This window comes from Canis lupus, chromosome 7 (genome assembly GCF_048164855.1).
Source record: "Canis lupus baileyi chromosome 7, mCanLup2.hap1, whole genome shotgun sequence".
NCBI lineage: Eukaryota > Metazoa > Chordata > Mammalia > Carnivora > Canidae > Canis > Canis lupus.
The window spans coordinates 49,831,960-49,854,266 of NC_132844.1; the positions used below are offsets into that span (position 1 = coordinate 49,831,960).

At 38.6% G+C, this 22,307-nt stretch overlaps 1 long non-coding RNA gene across 3 annotated transcripts in view; it reads right to left on the minus strand.

The window, feature by feature from the left end:
* LOC140636835 (uncharacterized) overlaps positions 1 to 8,209 on the minus strand; it is a 161,334-nt gene extending 153,125 nt beyond the window's left edge. For all 3 annotated transcript variants that reach the window (XR_012034065.1, XR_012034064.1, XR_012034066.1), the window contains exon 1: positions 8,143 to 8,209. This is a non-coding gene — a long non-coding RNA (uncharacterized lncRNA). The remainder of the gene's footprint in view (positions 1 to 8,142) is intronic.
* Positions 8,210 to 22,307: the final 14,098 nt, after the last annotated feature.

Here is a 22,307-nt window from a genome sequence, read left to right on the forward strand (position 1 = left end):
GAATGATGTATTCAAAGTAGTGAAAGTGAAAAATCTGTAGGCAAGAACACTTTGCACAGCAAGGCTATCCATCCATCAGAATAGAAAGAGAAAAAAAGAGAAAAAAAAAAAAAGAATAGAAAGAGAGATTTTCCCCAAACAAAAGTTAAAATAAATCATGACCTCTAAACCAGCTATTTAAAAAATGATAAGGGAGACTAGGAATGGAAAACAAAAATCACATGAGTCAAGAAAAATAGGAAGCACAAAATAAAAGGATATAAAAATTGTTACCAAATATCTGAAACATGAAGAGAAAATAAAGAGTTTAAATTTAAGCTCAATTAAACTGATATATGCAAAAGATGTACATAAACTGAATGTGAACAAAAAAACAGTAGTAGATATGCAAAAGAAATAAGGAATAAGGAACCCAAATATGTCACTAAAGAAAACCAAAGAACCATGAAAGAGAGAAAGAGAAGATAGATCAGAGAAAAATGACAAAAACAACCACAAAACAAGTAACAAAATGTCAACGAATACGTATCTATCAATAATTACTTTGAATGTAAATGGACTAAATTCTCCAGTCAAAAGACCGGGTGGCAGGAGATTTTAAACAAACAAACAAAAGTGTATTTTCTGCCTACAAGAGACTCATTTCATACCTCAGGACACCTGCAGATTGCAAGTAAGAAGATGGAGTGATATTTATCACGGAAATGGAGGTCAAAAGAAACCTAGAGTAGCAATACTCCATCAGACAAAATAGGCTTTAAAACAAAGACTACACCAAAAGACAAAGAAGAATACAACATAATAATAAAGGGGACATCCAAAAAGATATAACCATTATAAATCTATATGCACCCACATGGGAGCACCCAAATATGAAAAATGGTTAATAACAAACATAAAGGAATGAGTTGATAGCAATACAATAATAGTAGGGGATTTTAACACACCACTTACTTTGATGGACAGATCATCCCAACAGAAAATAAGGAAGCAGTGCCTTTGAATGACACACTGGACCTGAGGGATTTGACATATTCACAACATTCCATCCTAGAGCAGAATACACATTCTTTTCTCTTTTTTTTTTTGTATTTTTTTTTAATCAGAGTTTGATTTACCAATAGAGTATAACACCCAGTGCTCATCCCATCAAGTGCCCTCCTCAGTGTCCATCACCCAGTCACCCAAACCCCCCACAGACCTCCCCTTCCACTACCCTTTTTTCATTTCCCAGAGTTAGGAGTCTCTCATGCTGTGTCACTCTTTCTGATTTTTCCTCATTTTCTCTCCTTTCCCTATAATCCTTTTCACTATTTTTTATATTCTCTGTATGAGTGAAACCATATGATGATTGTCCTTCTCTGATTGGCTTACTTCACTCAGTGTAATACCCTCCAGTTCCATCCACATAGAAGCAAATGGTGGGTATTTGTCATTTCTAATGGCTGAGTAATATTCCATTGTATATATAGGCCACATCTTCTTTATCCATTCATCTTTCAATGGACATCGAGGCTCTTCCACAGTTGGCTGTTATGGACATTGCTGCTATAAACATTGGGGTGCAGGTGTTCCGGTGTTTCACTGCATCTGTATCTTTGGGGTAAATCCCCAGCACTACAATTGCTGGGTTGTAGAGTAGCTCTATTTTTAACTCTTTGATGCACCTCCACACAGTTTTCCAGATTGGTTGTACCAGTTCATATTCCCGCCAACAGTGCAAGAGGGTTCCCCTTTCTCCACATCCTCTCCAACATTTGCTGTTTCCTGTCTTGTTAATTTTCCGCATTCTCACTGGTGTGAGGTGGTATCTCATAGCGGTTTTGATTTGTATTTCCCTGATGGCCAGTGATGCGGAGCATTTTCTCATGTGCTTGTTGGCCATGTGTAGGTCTTCTTTGGAGAAATTTCTATTCGTGTCTTTTGCCCATTTCATGATTGGATTGTTTGTTTCTTTGCTGTTGAGTTTAATAAGTTCTTTATAGATCTTGGATACTAGCCCTTTATCTGATATGCCATTTGCAAATATCTTCTCCCATTCTATAGGTTGTCTTGTAGTTTTGTTGACTGTTTCTTTTGCTGTGCAGAAGCTTTTTATCTTGAAAGTCCCAATAATTAAGTTTTGCTTTTGTTTCCCTTGTCTTCATAGATGTATCTTGAAAGAAGTTGCTGTGGCCAAGTTCAAAAAGCATGTTGCCTGTGTTCTCCTCTAGGATTTTGATGGATTCTTGTCTCACGTTGAGATCTTTCATCCATTTTTGAGTTTATCTTTGTCTGGTGTAAGAGAATGATCTAGTTTCATTCTTCTGCATGTGACTGTCCAATTTTCCCAGCACCATTTGTTGAAGAGACTGTCCTTTTTCCAGTGGAGAGTCTTTCTTGCTTTGTCGAATATTAGTTGACCATAGAGTTGAGGGCCCATTTCTGGGTTCTCTATTCTGTTCCATTGATCTATGTGTCTTTTTGTGCCACTACCACACTATCTTGATGATAAAGCTTTGTAGTACAACTTGAAATCTGGCATTGTGATGTCCCCAGCTATGGTTTTCGTTTTCAATATTACCCTGGTTATTCGGGGAATTTTCTGTTTCTGCACAAATCTTAAAAGATGATTTGTTCCAACTCTCTGAAGAAAGTCCCTGGTATTTTGATGGGGATTGCATTGAACGTGTAAATTGCCCATGGTAGCATAGACATTTTCACAATATTAATTCTGCCAATCCATGAGCATGGAATATTTTTCCATCTCTTTGTGTCTTCCTCAATTTTCTTCAGAAGTGTTCTGTAGTTTTCAGGGTATAGATCCTTTACTTCTTTGGTTAGGTTTATTCCTAGGTATCTTATGCTTTTGGGTGCAATTGTAAATGCGATTGACTCCTTAATTTCTCTTTCTTCAGTCTCATTGTTAGCATATAGAAATGCCACTGACTTCTGGGCATTGATTTTATATCCTGCCACACTGCCGAACTGCTGTATGAGTTCTAGCAATCTGGGTAAAAGAATACCCAAGTCTTTTGGGTATTCTTTGTATAGCTCATGTCATCTGTGAAGATGGAGAGTTTGACTTCTTCTTTGCCAATTTGAATGCCTTTTATTTCTTTTTGTTGTTTGATTGCTGAGGCTAGGACTTCTAGTACTATGTTGAATAGTAGTGGTGAGAGTGGACATCCCAATCGTGTTCCTGATCTTAGGGGAAAGGCTCACAGTGTTTCCCCATTGAGAATGATATTTGCTGTGGGCTTTTCGTAGATGGCTTTTCATATGCTGAGGAATGTTCCCTCTATCCCTACACTTTTGATCAGGAATGGATGCTGTATTTTGTCAAATGCTTTCTCTGAATCTATTGAGAGGAACACATAGTTCTTCTTTTTTCTCTTGTTGATGTGATCTATCCCGTTGATTGTTTTATGAGTGTTGAAACAACCTTGCATCCTGGGGATAAATCCCACTTGGTCACTGTGGATAGATAAGAAGTGGATAAATCTCACTTCTTTTTTTTTTAATTTTTTTTTTATTTATTTATGATAGTCACACAGAGAGAGAGAGAGAGAGAGAGAGAGAGAGAGAGAGGCAGAGACACAGGCAGAGGGAGAAGCAGGCTCCATGCACCGGGAGCCCGACGTGGGATTCGATCCTGGGTCTCCAGGATTGTGCCCTGGGCCAAAGGCAGGCGCTAAACCGCTGTGCCACCCAGGGATCCTTAAATCTCACTTCTTAATGTACTGTTGGATCCTATTGGCTAGTATCTCATTGAGAATTTTTGCATCTGTGATCATCAGGGATATTGGTCTATAATTCTCCTTTTCGGTGGGGTCTTTGTCTGGTTTTGGAATTAAGGTGATGCTGGCCTCATAAAACAAGTTTGGAAGTATTCTGTCCCTTTCTATCCTTTGGAACAGCTTTAGTAGAATAGGTTTTGTTTCTTCTTTAAACGTTTGATAGAATTTCCCTGGGAAGCCATCTGGCCCTGGACTTGTGTCTTGGGAGGTTTTTTGATGACTGCTTCAATTTCCTCCCTGGTTATCGGCCTGTTCAGGTTTTCTATTTCTTCCTGTTCCTGTTTTGGTAATTTTTGGGTTTCCAGAAACACATCCATTTCTTCTAGATTGCCTAATTTATTGGCGTATACCTACTCATAATGTTTTAAAAATTGCTTGTATTTCCTTGGTATTGGTGGTGATCTCTCCTCTTTCATTCATGATTTTATTAATTTGAGTCTTTTTTTCTTTTTAATAAGGCTGGCTAATGGTTTCTCTATCTTATTACCTCTTTCAAAGAGCCAACTCCTGGTTTTGTTGATCTGTTCTACTGTTCTTCTGGTCTCTATTTCATTGAGTTCTGCTTCAATCTTTATTATCACTCTTCTCCTTGGTGTAAGTTTTTTTTTTTCTTTCCCGTTTTTTCTCCAGTTCCTTAAGATGTGAGGTTAGCTTGTATATTTGAGTTTTTTCCAATTTTTTGAGGGATGCTTGTATTGTGATGTATTTCCCTCCTAGTACTGCTTTTGCTGTATCCCAAAAATTTTGAATGGTTGTATCATCATTTCATTAGTTTCCATGAATCTTTTTACTTCTTCCCAAATTTCCTCGCTGACCCATTCATCTTTTAGTAGGATGCTCTTTAACCTCCACGTGTTGAGTTTCTTCCAAATTTCTTCTTGTGATTGAGTTCTAGTTTCAAAGCATTGTGGTCTGAAAATATGCAGGGGACAATCCCAATCTTTCGATATTGGTTGAGACCTTATTTGTGACCCAGTATATGATCTATCCTGGAGAAAGTTCCATGTGCACTTGAGAAGGATGTGTATTCAGTTGCATTCAGATGCAAAGTTCTGTATATATCTGTGAAATACATCTGACCCAGTTTATCATTTAAAGCCCTTGTTTCTCTGGTGATGTTGTGCATAGAATATCTGTCATTTGCAGAAAGTGTCATGTTGAAGTCTCCTATTAGTGTATTATTATCTAAGTATCTCTTTACTTTGGCTATTGATTGATTGATCTACTTGGCAGCTACCACATTAGGGGCATAAATATTCATGATTGTTAGATCTTCTTGTTGGAAAGACTTTAAGTATGATATAGTGTCCCTCTTCATCCCTTACTATAGTCTTTGGGATAAACTTTGATTTATCTGATATGAGGATTGCTACCCCAGCTTTCTTTTGAGGACCATTTGAAAGGTAAATGGTTCTCCAACCCTTCATTTTCAGGCTAGAAGTGTCCTTAGGTCTAAAATGAGTCTCTTGTAGACAGCAAATAGATGGGTCTTGCTTTTTTATTGAGTCCAAAACCCTGCATCTTTTGGGGGATCATTTAGGCCATTCACATTCAGAGTAATTATTGAAAGATATGAATTTAGTCTCATTGCAATACTTATTCAGTCCCTGTTTTTGTGGATTATTTATTTGGGCTTCCTCTCTCTTTTACAGGGTCCCCCTTAATATTTATTGCAGAGCTGGTTTTGTGGTCACATATTCTTTCAGTTTCTGCCTATCTTGGAAGCTCTTTATCTCTCCTTCTATTCTGAATGAGAGCCTTGCTGGATATAGTATTCTTGGCTGCATATTCTTCTCATTTAGTTTAGGACCCTGAATACATCCTGCCATCCCTTTCTGGCCTGCTGTGTCTCTGTGGAGAGGTCTGCTGTTAATCTAATATTTCTCCCCATGTAAGTTAGGAATCTCTGGTCTCTTGCTGCTTTAAGGATTTTATCTTTATCTTTGGAATTTTCAAGTTTCACTATTAAATGTCAAGGTGTTGAATGGTTTTTATTGATTTTGGGGGGGGGAGGGGACCTCTCTATCTCCTGGATCTCTCTATCTCCCTCCCCAAATTAGGGAAGTTCTAAGCTATGATTTGTTCAAATATGCTTTCTGGTCCTCTGTCCCTCTCGGTGCCCTCTGACACCTGAATTATATGTAGATTCTTCCTTCTGAGGCTATCATATTCCTTACCCTTTCCTCATAGTCTTTCTTTTTCCTCAATTCCCTTCCTTGCTGTGAACCTCTCTTCTATGTTGCTCACTCTTCTACTTCATTAACCCTTGTCATTAAGACCTCTAGTTTGGAATGCATCTCAACTGATTTTTAATTTTGTCCTGATTAGATCTAAATTCTGAAGTCATGAAGCCTCTTGAATCCTTTGTTTTCCAGAGCCACCAGTAGCTTTATAATTGTGCTTCTCAATCAGATTTCTGACATCGAATTGTAATTCAAATTCTGTAACTCTGTGGCAGAGAGTACAGTTTCTGATTCTTTTGTGGGGAGTTCTTCCTTCTAGTCATTTTGCTCAGCGCAGAGTGGCTGTAGGAGTGGGCTGAGTCAAGAATATCAACCATGACCTAAGTAAATTTCACCCTAGATGATTCTGACGAGGTCAGAGCCCAGAAAATGAAAACAAAGCCAGAACAAAATAAAACAAAAGTACCACTAAAGCGAAAAATTTTTAAAACAAAGTAGTAAAAAATAAAAGCCCAAGAATCCCAAAGAAGAAAAAAAAAAAAAGAGAGAGAGAAAGAGAAAAAAAATCAGAAAAAAAAAAAAAAAAAGAAAACAAGGAAGGGGTGACAGGGAGACGGTGGTGGTAATCAAGTTGTAGTGGAGGGAGAATGTAGTCTACCTGAGGATCCTAGAGGGTAATCCTCTTGGTTCTGAGTATATTGTTCTGTATGTTAGAAGATGCTCAGTCCCAAATTTATATAAACCAGAAATACGAGTAGAAAGCCCCACCATTGACCACCAAAACCTAAATGCGATAGAAGAGGGGGCAGAATGGGAATGAAGAGAGAATATAATCTCACAGAATGAACCAGCACGATATACCACTTGGTTCTGGGTGCATGCTGGTCATGTTTTAGAAGGTATCAACTTCCACCATTGTAAAACAAATGAGGCAGAGAAAACAAACACAAAATAAAAAAACATATCTTGTATACCTTCCAAAATTGAGTATGTTGAAGGGAACCTAAAAGTGGAAAATATATCTAATACCTGTAATTGTAGAAATCTAAAAGACAAAAAGGAAGAGACTTAAAAATGAAGAGGTGGTAAAATATTGTAGTTAAGGTGGAAAAAGAAAAAAAATGGAAAATTTTAGTCTGATAAAAACGAGTTGTACTGGAAAAAGAGGGGAAAATGAAGGGGTATCCTCTGGTTCTATATACTGTAAATCCCTCGACTTCCCCTGGAGCTTTCCAGCGCTGCTGGGTCCAGAACCTGCTCTTCCCCTGTCCTTCTAGCTGGTCTTCTGGGGGAGGGGCTGCTGTGCTCTCAGGTGTGTGCACCTGGGGGAGCTGCCCCAACCCCCCACGCCGGGTGCCAGGGTCAGTGGGAGCTGGTTACCTCGTGAGGCCCGTGTTCCCTGGCAGCCCTGCCTCTCCCAGGCACAGTGACACCAGGAGGGACAACCCCACTGGCGGTAGCCAGCTCTCCAGCCCTGGAGTCAGCTCCCGCAGTAACTACCACAGTCTCCCAGTCTGCAATGGCCTAGGTGCTCCAGGAGCGGCAGGGGGCGCTGACCTGCACAGTTTGGGGGGCCCAGCGGCAGGAGTGTCCTCACGGTCCTGTGTCCTCCCAGCCTCTGCCTGTCCCGGGAGAGCGCAGGATCCTGGGCTGTGTCCCCCAGTGCTCTGGGATCTGGGGCCTGCGCTGCTGGAATCGTGCTCCCGAGGCCGCGGCTCCAGAAGGCAGCAGGGCGCAGCCCCCTCTGCCCAGAGCCCCCGCCTGACCCCCGGCTTCTCCCCGAGGCCCCGCCGCCGGGCGCTCCAGCCCTTTACCGAGCTCCATCTGCAGTGTGGGGCACTCTCTCCGGGTGTACCTCCTCTGTTAGTGACCCAGGCACCTGACGGCCCCACCGCCCCTCCTGTGGTCCTGCCCGAGTTCCCTGCTGAGCACCTTTCCCTCCGGGAAGAATCCGGTGTGGATTTTGAAAATTCCTGCTTCCCCAGGGCTGGGCTCTCCTGTCCTGGGGACTTTCCCTGCAGGCCTTAGCTGGCTCCTCCCGGGGCCCCTCCCCCACTTGATTTTTTTTTCCCCCTCCTTCCTACTTTGTTAGAAGTGCAAACCCTTCTCTGCGTAGCTTTCTGTTTTCTCTTTAAATCTCAGGTCGAATTTGTAGGTGTTCAGGATGATTTGGAAGTTACCTAGGTGAGTTGGTGGGACCGGATGAGCGGAGGCCCCTGCTCGCCCTACCTCCCCCCCACATTCTTTTCAAGTACACAGAGAACATTCTCCAGAACAGATCACATATTAGGTCACAAAACAAGACTCCATAAATTCAAAAAAGGTGAAGTCATACCACGCATGTTTTCTGATCACACACTTTGAAATTAGAAATCAAACACGAGAAAAAAAAATCTAGGAAAACTTCATCTTAATTTTAGATCCATTATATACTCCTATATACTTGCCTGTTTCTGTGCCAACCTTTATCTGTCTCTGTCATAATGGCTCCAAATTACTTCATTTGATTTGACTCGCTACCTGGCCTCAAACTCTAGCATGTGTAGACAACCATGTACCATTTTGTAAATTTACTTATTACCTGTCTTTAGTTCTTTGTTACAATGCCCAAGTTAAAAGACATAGTATATACAGAATAATATAAAATTTACAACTCTGAAAGTCTAGGCCTTTGCATACCTTATAAATTTTCATTGATTTTTCCGACCTTTAACAAGTATTTATAAATGAAGTGGAGAATAAAAACACACACACAAAAAAATGAAACCAAGAGCTGGTTCTTTAAAAAGATAAACTGACACACCCTCAGCTAGACATACTTGAAAAAAGAAGGCTCAAATAAAAATCAGTAACAAAGATATTACAACTGATACCAAAGCAATACAAAGCATTATAAGATAAATATATACCAATGGATAAATGTATACCAATAAATTAAATGACATAAAGATATAGTTAAGACCTAGACATTTTTAAAAAAATATTTTATTTATTCATGAGAGACAGAGAGAGATGCAGAGACATAAACAGAGGGAGAAGCAGGGTCCATGCAGGAAGCCTGATGTGGGACTCCATCCCGGGATCATGCCCTGAGCTGAAGGCAGACACTGAACCACTGAGCCACCCAGGTGTCCCCCTATACAATTTTATAAGAGTATATCATGAGTATATAGGAAATATGAATAGATTAATTAGTGATAGGGAGATTGAGCAGTAATTAAAAGCTTTCCAACAAACAAAAGTCCAGGACCAGACAGCTTCACTTGTGGATTCTACCAAACATTCAAAGATGAATTAAGAATATTAATACTTCTCAAACTCTTCCGAAAAAGAGAGAGAAAGAAAGAGAGAGAGAGAGAAGGGAGTACTTTCAAATTCATTTTCCAAGGGTGGCATTACCCTGATACCAAAACCAGACAAGGACAACAAAAAATTACATGCCAAGATTCCTCATGAACATAGAAACAAATATCCTTAACAAATATTGGCAAACCAAGTTTAACAATACATTAAAAGCATCATAACATGATCAAGTGGGATTTTGGGGATGCAGGAATGATGATTCATCTGCAAGTCAATCAACATGATACATTAACAAAATGAAGGTTAAAAATCTCATGATCATCCCAAGATACGCAGGAAAAAACATTTGACATAGTTTCATATGTATTTACAATAAAATAATAAAAAAATCCTTTCAACAAAGTGGGCATGGAAGGAACATACTCCAACTCACTAATGGCCATATATTATAAGCTCACAACATCATATTCAGTGAAAAGGCTAAAAGCCTTTCCTCTAAGATTGGTAACAATATAAGGATGCTCACTCTGACCTTTTATCCAACATACTATTAGAAGTCCTAGCAAGAACAATGAGGCAAGAAAAAGTATCTAAATTGGAAAGAAAGAAGACTATTACTATTTGCATATGACATGATATATAGAAAATTCTAAAGCCTCACCATAAAAACTACTGGAACTGATAAATTCAGTAAAGTTGCAGTATACAAAAATAAATATATAGAAATCTTTTACATTTCTCTACACTAACAAGGTATGAGAAAAAATTGAGAGAATTCCACTTAAAATTGCATAAACAATACTTGGTGTGATGAGTACTATGTATTATGTGTAAACGACGAATCACTAAATTCTACACCTGAAACTAACATTGTACTATTAACTAAAATTTAAATTAAAAAAATACACCTCAGATACAAATTTAACCAAGAAGGTGAAAGACTTCTACAATGGTAACTTTAAGACATTGATGAGAAATTGAAGACACAAATAAGTAGGAAGATATTTATGACCATGGATTGAAAGAATCTTAAAATGTCCATAATACCCAAAGTAATGTGCAGATTCAGTGGACTCTCCATTAATTCTAATAGCATTTTTCAAGAAATGCAACATAGAAAGAAATTATAAAATGTGTATAGAACCACAAAAGATCCTGAATAGTCATAGCAATCTTGAAAGAATAAAGTTTGGGGATGTGTGGGTGGCTCAGCAGTTGGCCTCCTGCCTTTGGCTCAGGTCATGATCCTGGGATCTGGGATCGAGGCCTGCATCAGGCTTCCTGTGGGAAGCCTGCTTCTCCCTCTGCCTATGTCTCTGCCTCTCTCAGTCTGTGTATCTCATGAATAAATACATCTTTTAAAAAAAGAAAGAACAGAGTTTGAAGTATCAGAATCTGTTCAATAAATGATGGTGGGAATACTGGACAGTTACATGCAAAAGAATGATACTGGACGACTTCCTTATACCATATACAAAAATAAAGTCAAAATGGCTTAAAAACTCGAATATGAGAGCAGAAACCATAAAATTCTCAGAAAAAAACCCTAGGCAGTAAATTCTTTGACATTGGTGTTGGTGAGGTTTTTGTTTGTTTGTTTTTTAAGATTTTACTGCAAAAGCAAAGGCAACAATGACAACTAAAAAAACAGGTGGGACTACATCAAACTAGAAAGTTTCTGCAAGTCTAAGAAAATCAACAACAAAATGAAAGAACTTGATTAGAAAATATTCCCAAATCAGGTATCTGTTAAAGGTTAAAATCCAAAATAGATCAATTCCTACAACTCAATAGCAAGAAACCACACAATCTGTTTTAAAAGAGGGGAAGATCTGAATAGATACTTTTCCAAGGAAGACATACAAATAGTCAATAGGTACATGAAAAGATGCTCAACATCACTAAGCATAGGGAAATATGAACCAAAACCATAAGGAGGTATCACCTCCCACATGTTAAAATGTTGATCATCAAAAAGTCAAGCTTTGGTGAAAATATAGAGAAAAGGCCACCATTATGCATCATTAGTGGGAATGTAAGCTAGCACAGCCACTATGGTAAACAGTATGGAGGTTCCTCACAAACTAAAAAGAGACCTACCATATAGTTAAACAATTCTATTTCTGAGTATTTATCTGAAGGAAACTAAAACTAACTTGAAATATGTTTATTGCAACATTATTTACAATAGCCAAGAAAGGGAAACAACCTAAGTATCCATTGACACATGAATGGATAAAGATGATATGCTTATGTGGATATGATTTAGAAATACTTGAACATATATGTATGTATGTATATATGTGTATTTATATATGTATATATGATGAAATATCATTTAGCCATAAAACAGAATGAAATCTTGCTATTTGTTACAAGGATGGCCCTTGAGGGCATTATGCTAAATGAAATAAAGAAAAAATGTCACATGACCTCATATGTAGAATCTTGAAAGAATTAAAAAATAAAGACTAGCTCTTAGATACAGCTAACACATGGGTGATTCCCAGAAGTGAGGATGGAGGGGATAGATAGGTAGGCAAAACAGGTACAAATTTTTAGTTTTAAATCACAGAGGCGTACCTGGGTGGATCAATCTGTTAAGCTTCTGCTTTTGGCTTGGGTTGTGATCCCAGGGTCGTAGGATAGTGCCTGGCATGGGGCTCCCTGCCTCACCCCGAGTCTGCTTGTCCCTCTCCCTCTGCCCCTTCTCCCACCTATGCGCTCACTCATTCTGTCTCTCAAATAAAATCTAAAAAAAAAAAAAAGTGAGAGATGCAGTACAACTTTGTGACTATAGTTAATGCTGTATTCTATCTTTGAAAGTTGCTAATAATCTTAAAAGCCACAAGGAAAAATTTTTATAATTATGGTGACAGATGTTAACTAGATTTATTGTGATAATTTTAATATATAAAATACTGAATCATTAAGTTATATACTTGGAACACATTATAGTTCAATTATACCTCAAAGATGAATACAAAGCATTTATTTTTTCAGCACCTATTGTATGCTTAGGATTTTGACTGCCTGCTCGTGACAAGCATGGAGGAGTACATGGATGCGGTTACTGATCTATGCTCTATGTAATAAAATGTCTGACTCCCTTTTGGCATGTAACCACTGACAGCTTTTAAAATCTCCCCCAGCCTTCCCTACCACATATGGGCAAGTTGAGAGGAAAGCCCGGGTGCACCTACCATTGTTGCTTGTGAGGAAGTTTAAACCATGCAATCACCAGCAAGTAAGTTCAAACTGTAAGAACCTCCACCTTGGCCCTACCGCCTAGCCAGAATAAAATCCAGGGCCAATCATCCCCTTTCTTCTTTGCACAAACCATCTTTATATCTGCTTGTATATCTTCTCTGGTCTTCTCAAAAAGATTCAAAATGTGAGAAATATACCTCTTCACATTTTGGTGTATTATATAGAAGCATCCTCAGTCTCAATATTTGAACCAACTTTGGGTGGAGGGCTGTCCTGTCTATGTAAGTGACCACAACACTGTAATGCTAATATTTCTGCTTCACCATGATGAAAGTATGTTTTTTTCATCTTTCTGCTGGTTTCCTCTGGTCTCAAAATAGCTTGTATAGATCCAATCTTTACATTCACATTCAAGGTCAGAAATGAGGGCAACAGCAGTCTTGCTACATCTGTCTCTTTATCAGGAAAATTCTAGTCTTCCCAGTCATTAGCCAGAATTGTGTCATCACTATACTTAGTTGTTAGAGAGTCAGGGAATTCAAGCATTTCTCTTGAGCATATTGTTACCCTAAATAAAATCATAATTTTATGTACAGAAGTGAGACTGGATCCTGGGAAAGCAACTGTCAGCCAGGCCAAATAGGGGCCAGGTTGTATGATGTGCTAGAGATGTAACTATGAGTAAAATCAGCCATAGGTCCTTATAGAACTATCTAGAGGGGGAAATCAAAGCGACAATTGTACTTGTGATAAGTGCTATAAAGAAGAAACCCATCTTTTTTCTAGCTGTGTATAGAAGATATGACCTTGCCCAATGTGTCCATCCATAAAACATAATTTGTGAGGTGAAGTCTAAAAAAATTATGGTGCTAAATAAAAGAGAAAAGACTATTTCATGTGAAAGGAACAGCAAGTGTAAAGATCCTTTGCAAGGAAGGGGCATTAGGCATGTGGAAAGCTCAAGGCGGCAAAGGGGAAAATGGGGGAATATGAATGTATGGACACAAGTTGGTTAATGGAGTGCTTATAAATCATATAAAATGATTTCAGCTGGGCAGATAATTGGGAATTATATTTGTAGCCTCAAAGCTCTTTTACAACCATGTGCTCAGTGCTTAAGACACAGTAATCACTCTGCACCTATGTATTTGTTCAGTAAAAGACCGAAATTTTAAAATGACTAAATTACTAAACAAGAATCGTGTCATATAATGTCATTTCAATAAATTGTTACCAAACACCACCCAGATCCTTAATGACTAATGAAATACAAAAAAAGAGTTATAGAGTTTTCTTCTTGTTGACTAGCTATTAGGGAATATTAGGAATGAGAACAAGATATTTTAAATAAATAAATAAATAAATAACCTTGAGATTCTTGTAATGGGGAAAAAGGAATGGATGGTCAATTCCTTCCCCATTATTGGCCATAAAGTTGATATTCTACTGAAGGTGAGGGGCTGTAGTAATGATATCAAGAGCAAATTGTTTCTTTGGATCTGGATTCTCAGATCTGAATTAGAGGATGAAATAGAATATGTTCCAGAAAACCAATAGGGCATAATAACAAACTAGAGATGTATAATGAAGGCTAAATAGTTATGACTTATGTGTTGTCCTGTTTTGCCCTGGAATAAAAAAACTGAATATGAAACAATCTGAAAGCTTAGAGAATAGTAAGGAAAAATAAACCCTCCTCTAATTAAATTTTATTTGACTCCACGGGATGTTTAATAGTTTTAGCATTATACTGGGCACAAGCTAGATCATTTGTAAATGGTTGGATCATTTTCAACAGAAACTGAATTCGTATTTTGAGAGGAATTTTGATAAGCCCTAGTCTATATAGCCTTAAAATTTCTAGAAAACAAGACCTAGAACATCATTTAAGGAAATAATTAGGTCTTTAAACTTCTTTGTAACCCTCAAAGCACTTAAAACACTGACTATAAACTGCTGATGTGGAGGTATTTACTTGATGTCATTTTTGTCAGTATCTAGGCCTTTTTTCAGGAATACTGGCATTGTTCTGAAAGATAACCTGTACTAGAGGTTTTCAAATCTACAGTTCTTTGTAGAATCATGTCCATGTGAACCAATAGAAAGTACTTAGCATGGAATTAATAAGAGTTTTATTGATTCAAGGTGCTTTGCACCAGCTGTCAGACACAGACCAGACTCCTTAGCTATTCTTCACCCTGAATTCATAAAGAATAGCATCCCCACAGGACAATGTTAATTGGAAGCATATTTCCCCCCATAATGCAAACTCAGGGTCACAACAGGTAACCTGAAAGATTGTTCCACCATATGTTATCCCCAGAAAATATATTCCCCAAATATCATGATACACAAGGGGCAAAGATTACATAAGTCTTAAGATAAACTTCCCATCAAGGCAGTTTACCATAACCAAATGGTTGGGTTTCAAATGAAGGCAAGATGCAATTTAGATTCTGTTATACATTAGGAAAAAGAAAATTATGTTATCCACCTGTTTGAGGGTCTGTTACTTTATGCTAAGCTTCACAGTGTGCTTCAAGATATTCAAGCATGAGAATATATGGTCATATATCCTGGAAACCAGAGAATGTACATCTTTTTATTATAGTAAGGTTAACTGGATAGTACCATTTTCACAGACTTTGAAAGAAGTCTATTAGTAACATAATTTTCAGTTCTCATGACAAGTCAAAGCTTTAATTAACAAAAGATACTTTCCAGTATTTATGTTTACTTATAACTACATTTCAAATTTCATGGCAACATTCAATCATTATTAAATGTAATTTTAATTTCATGAGGAAATTTGAAGCCTTCAAAAATTATAAGCTTAAATACAGAAGTTTTCAATTCTGATAGATTTCTAAATCTCTGGTATAGAATTATCTAGGTATAAGCAATTATCAAGACTAACAAATATCTACCTTCTATGTAGTGTAGGTTAAATCATAGATCTTAGTTTGGGCAGCTGTAACGAAATACTCTATAAGCAAATTTATTTCTCACAGTTTTGAAGGCTGAAATCAGAGTTCCAGGATGGTTAAGTTTTGGTGAGAGCCCTCTTCCAGGTTGCAACTTCTTGTATTCTCACATGGGGAAAAGAAAACTAGACAACTTGGGTCTCTCTTATTAAGACACCAGTCCCATTCATGAGGGCTCCTCCCTCATCAGTTATCAGGTAACATCAGTTACCTTCTCAAGGCCCACCTCTCAATACCATCACATGAAGGCAGGGGATAGGATTTCAACATATGAATATCAGGAGAAATACAACCATTCAGTCCACAAATTAATACTGAAGTTGAAGTGAATGAATTTGCATGTTACTTTCTGTCAGACTCAGGACAGCAGGTGAAGAGTGTTGCCAAAATGCTTTAATGCTGCCAGGATTTGATACTAATTACATAAATATCTTTGCAAATTTTGTAAATTAAGTCACTGCAGTGGACTTCTTAGCTCCAAGAAGGCAGAGTTTCTTTCACATCCAGATTCACCACAAGCACGGGTATATAATTGGGTTTCAGTATTTCTCCAATATGTTGCCTTAATATACACTTAGTGGTGCCTTAAGAAATTAACCGGAGTGTGATAATGGGAAGCAGGAGTAATTTTGTACATGAAGGGAAATGACACCTAGAAAATGAAAGCTGCCTATACAATAACCCAAAATGGTTTTAAGACTGTGGTAATTGGTTAGACTATGAAGTTCATAGCTTATTAAAGTTCTATTTTCATACATAAAATGATGGCACCTTAAAAAAATACGAAGGAAATTCATAGATTTAACTTTAATACCTCTTAGTTGTCATATGTAATCTATTATGTACATAATTTTTATATTTCACAAATCTGGTTTGCCTTTTTTCAGTTATCCTAGTTGATCCCCCTTTTAATTGGTTTTAGGAACACCTATCACAAGTGTCCCCAGGCTACAGGCTAATTAGTTGCCAAGGAGAGAAAATCACTGGGTCATTTCCAGGTACTTTGGCCTATTGGCGATTGGTTCCTTACACAAGAGTAGTGAGAAAACTCACTACCATCAAATTGGATATTCCTAACACTTAACTGGTAATGTGGATCATTCAGCTTTTCATCAGCCTGTTTAAATACTCAACCCCCTCCCTATCCCAGAAAGCTTATGAAAACACACTGTACAAAAAACTTAAGCAGAGAGGACATTTGGAATCAGAAAAAAATCCAGTTCCAATCCCAACCCAGACCACTTTTTAAACCTGAACAAAATTCTTCAAACTCATTATTGCCTATCTACAAGAAAAACCTAATATATACCCAACAGAACTCTGATGAGTATTAAATGTGTCAGTCTTATAAGTGGAGTTCAGAATAATTAATTAAATGCTATCTATTTTGATGGGCTATCTTGTTATCCCCAAATATCTCCTGAGCTTCTCCGTAGCAACAATGTACTTCCCTGTTTCACTGATTCAGACAGCCTTATGATTTGCTTTGGCCAATGAAAAATTAGCAGAAAGGACAGGTTTTACTCCTAGATCAACATTTTAAGACCCAAGATGTACCTTGTCATGATTTTTGATTTCCCTCTGGTGGTATTCCAGGGAGAAGCTGCTTTATCAGCCTGGACCTCCCAGTGACAGCAGCAGGGCAAGGTCAGAACTCATCTGTAATTAACTTGTAGTGTGATCAAGCAATAAACATTTGCTATTGTGATTCACTGATATTTTGTGACCACTCATTTCTTTTGAAATAATCCAGCCTATTCTGTTTTATATTCTTATTACTAGTATTATAAATAATGAAGACAAATGCTTATAGATAATGAAAATTATAAAAGTCTGTGTAGTCAGGGATACTTTGTCAATGTTAGACACGAATTAAACTCAACTTTCTATCAGCCACGTTATAAAGGCAAACATTTGGATATTAGACTTAGTCTGTTATATAACAATCAATTAAGGGCAGTCAAACTGATGAGGAAGCAAAGGTCAGTTGAGGACAAAACACAGGCTGACACTCCACAACCTCCCTCCCCTCCATTCACTACTGGGTGGGATATGTGTGACAGTCCTCCAGGAAACTCCCAAATGTCTTCAAAGTTAATGCTTTGCTAGAGGGAAAAAAAAAACAATAGCTTGACAATAGCAAGCCTCCCATATCCTGAGGGTCGTCTTTAGTATATGAAAGTCCTTTCAGGCACCTACCTTTTTCCTTACCTTCCCCTATTTCCAGGCATACAATCAGTCATTGCTCACAACCCCAGTTAGCAGCTTTTTCTGCTAATGAGTCTTGTCCTCATCCTTTAATACAATCACCTTTCCACAAAAGACACCTCAAGAATTCTTTCCTGGCCATGGGATCTGGACCTTGCCAACATTCCAAAACCACATCAAAACTCTTCTAGTTCAGAAATAGTTTCTGAATAGGAACTATGGGGACACCTGGGTGGCTCAGCGGTGGAGGGTCTGCCTTTGGCTCAAAGTGTGATCCCAGGGTTCTGGGATTGAGTCCAGCATTGGGCGCCGCAGTCTGCTTCTCCCTCTGCCTAGGTCTCTGCATCTCGCTTTGTGTCTCTCATGAATAAATAAAATCTTAAAAAAAAAAAAAAAGGGAACTATGTCCCATGAATCTTCACACACACACACGAGCACACAAAAGTGTGCGACTAGCAAATTAAATCCAGTGTGGGAAAATTGTATGGTTTTCAGTCTTCTCTGGCCTGTGGCAATGATTATAGTTACTTGCAAAATGAGGAGACAAGTACCACCACCAAATCCCTACTCTGAATGAATCTATAAAAGCAGTCTTACAGTTTTAAATTAGGGGTGTTCCCTGCTGTAACAGTCACTCCTGTTTCCTACCTGCAGTGGAGTTAGGACAGTATAAGAAATGGAAGAGATGGTAGCAGAATCCCCACCTCCCCCAATCCCTACCTTTTCTTTCTTCACTCGGCTCTCATCTACTCTTCACATTTCCCTTGTCTTCATTTCCTCTTTCTTCTATTAACTCTAGCTTTTAGTTGAACCAATGTACTAGGAACATAATGGAAAAACCTTCAGCCATCAAAAAATACTCCCTCATTTTCCTTGAATTGGGATTCTCTATAGCTCCAAACCTAATGAAGCAACAGTATTCATTACTCCTAAGATTTAGTACAGTTCTTAGAAGTTAGTTGTACAGTTAGGTAGTCAGAGCAGGGGTCTCCAACAAGAAAAAAAAAAAAAATGGAGTCAGGGCAGCTAAAATAAAACAGCACTGACATCCTGTTCTGCAGCTCAGATAGGACCACACTGACATTCTGTTTTGCAGCCTTTGCAGAAATGACTTCTGCAAAATGTCCTAAAATAGGACAATTAATCACAAAGCATCACAGGAAAGGGGCAGGTAAGATCTCAGCCCCCAATGTCAGAAAAAAGGATCACCAGCACAGACCTCATTAGTAGACAGATATGTGACTAATACCCTCATTGGCATTACTCAGCACACCCTGGTTGCTTAAGATATTTCCACCAAAGAGCTCATAAAAATCCCTAAATTTAGAAACTCGAAGGGCAACCCATTTGGGTCCTACTCCTTCTCCCAGAGCTTTGTACTCTTGCTTAATAAATTTTGCTTTGCTGACCATCAGTCTTTGTCTAGTCTACCTCTTTATTCTTCAGAGAAGTATAACCAAGAATTACTAGCACCAAAGGGACAAAAAATCTTAGACCAAAGAAGTCACGGTTGCATTTGAGCTCAAAAACTATCCTTTTCAAGCACATGAAGAAACAAAAGCCAGGCCTTGTTGACAGAGTATTTTCTAAATTTTATTAACTTTCCTGTACATATCATGATCCTTTTCAGGTAGATTTGGGTGGTAGGGCTGCACTAAAAGCTGTAGCATGAGAAATATGGAGACTATGTTGCAAGATACATTAAGACAGGAAACTTTGACCCTGGAGAGATGAAGGGAAGAGAAAGGAAGAAGCAGGATGTTCAACTTTGGCATCCTGTCCTGATCCTTTCTTCACCACTACATCCCCCTCACACCCAACACTGACTGATTCCACTCCCAGCTCCCCACCACCACCCCCCAGTCACCATCCCACCCCATCCACAGTAGAACACACCATGGGTTTGGTATCAGGTCAGAAATGATGAACAATGTTAACAACCATGTAAGTTTGTGGAAAAGCCAGGTTAAGAGTTCTTACTGCTTTTCTTTCAGCAAAGGTGTAATTAGTTATACTGTCAACTTGGCATGTCACTGGAAACTCTAGCAGAAAGGAAGCCATGACTGAAGGAGGGATTTGAAGTTAATTCCAACAAAATACTGTATAATATGACAACGTGCAGAGAGACTAAAGGACCATTTTGCCCCTCAGAGGAATACAAGGAAGCTGAGACCCTCTCTAAGGAGCCAGAACTAATACAGCCTTCAAATAAGAAGGCTGCCTATCCAAATGTCCCTCACATTAAGAAGTCAGATTAATAATGTTCCTATACCTTAATGCTTAGTCCCTAAATTGGAGGAACCATAACCAAAATCTGGTTAACTTTGCCAATTTTCTGAATGTTTATACACGAATAGAAAAATTATCTAATAGTTATCTGTTCTTTCCTGCTAAATAATTCAAAGACTTAAACACATAGAATCTATTTTTGGATATGATTGGAAATCAAGATTCTTGTCCCCCAGGTTTATCACGATGTAACTGACATAACATTGTATATGTTTAAGGCATAAAATGTGATGATTTGATACACTTCTTTATTGGGAAATTGCCATAGGAGGATTAGTTGACACCTGCATCATTTTGCATGATTACCATCATTTTAGGTGGTGAGAACATTTGACTACTATACTAGGAACTTTCAAGGGCATATAGAATGCAGTATTAAGATGTTCAAATAGAGGGGAAGATGGTAGCACAGGAGGATTCTGAGGTCATCTTCAGGGACACACTGAAGAAGCAACTACATATAACCTAAATCACTGTAAAAATGATCTGACATTGGCAGAGCAGGCTTTCAATAGCTATAGGCATCAAGAAAAACCCACAAAACTACATCAAGGAGGAGGTATGATAGGGAACTAGGCCTCTCCCACTTGTGGGTCCCTGCTACACCAGGATATCACAGGCATTGAGGGACATCCTGAGAATTGAGGCCATCAAGCCCTAAATCAGGCAATAGGAGCTATAAGGATCTTCATTGGGAAGGTAAACACTCAACCAAGGTTTTGGGAAAAAAAAAAAAAAGAAAAAACAGTGGTGCTTAGCTCTAGGAAAGCCAGAAGGCTGCAGGAAACCAAATATCTTTTTTAGAGGACAGAGTGATAGATCGCTTGCCTGAGACTCAGCATGGAAGCAACAGTTTGGAAAGCACTTGAGGTATCCATCAAGATTCTTGGATAATTTTAAGATGTGTACCAGAGGATCAAAAATCTGCAGGAACTTTCTCTGGGAATATAAAGGCTGTCGCATACTATTTTTCTTGCCTTTTTGTTTTTTAAGCCTAGCAACTTGACACTTATGGCAACCAGTTCTGACCACCATCTATGTTGGTAGAATACTTACCTAGCCCAGGTATTCATCTGGGGACCCACTCTGCCCAACTCCTGTGCTAGAAAGTGACACTCTAAAGCAGCTCCCACTCTGCCACAACCAGCAGGTAACCTCAGTTGAGGCCAGCATGCCTTAGAGCTACTACTGCACCACCACACTGTCAAGTAGCAGCCACCAGGATCAGAACTCATCCCCCATCCCCCAACAGCTATTCCTGCCCGGTGGAGGAGAAATGGGGAGCTAGCCCCATGAACTAGCACACCCACACACACTGCTGCCAGGCAAGCCCTGCTCTGGAATGCACCAATGGCAGTCATGATTGATCATTGCAGACAGCCAGACTGAGGGCCAACTCCTCCCACTAGAGCACCCATAGCAGTCAAAGCCTCACCACAAGAAGGCACATTCAGCCCATGCAGGGGCTACCTCTGGAGCACCTGGTTATGGTGACCAAGGAGGGATTGCATTTTTGGAACCTACATGATGCCTTCTATATAAGACTACTACTTTCAAGACCAGGAGACCTAGCTGAACTACCTAATAGATAGTAACAAACAGGGTCAAACAAATGAGAGAAAGGAATAGAATCCAAACAAAAGAACCAAACAAAAACCCAGAAAAAGACCTAAATGAAATGGAGACTAGCAATCCACTTGATAAAGTTTAAAATAGTCCTAAAGATGCTTACTGATCATGAAGGCAGGCAGGGTGGATGAACTCAGTGAGAACTGTAACACAGAGATAGAAAATATGGAAAACAAAAAAACAACAAGTTGACAAACACAAGATATGAAATGAAAGATACACTAGAGGGAATAAACAGCATATTAGAAATTAAAGAACAGATCAATGATATGGAAGATGGGAGAGGAGAAAGCACCCAAACTCAACAACAACAACAAAATGAGTACAGTATCAGGGACCTCTGTGACAACATCAAGCATACAAACATTTGTGTTATAGGAGTCCCAGAAGGAAAAGAGACAGAAAGGGACAGAAAGCCTGTTTAAGTAATAGCTGGAAAATTCCCTTTTCTGGGAAAAGAAACAGACATCAGGTACAGAAAGCACAGAGAGCTGAACAAAATGGGCCCAATTAAGTTCACACACAAAACAACAACAAAAAAGCAAACAGTTACATACAAGGAAACCCCATAAGCCTATAAGGTAGTTTTTCAGCGGAAATTTTGCAGGCCAGAAGGGAGTGACACAATATATTCAAAATGCTAAAAGGAAAAAAAGAATATAACCAAGAGTACTCTACTTGGTAAGGTTATCCTCCAAAATAGAAGGAGAGATAAAGAATTT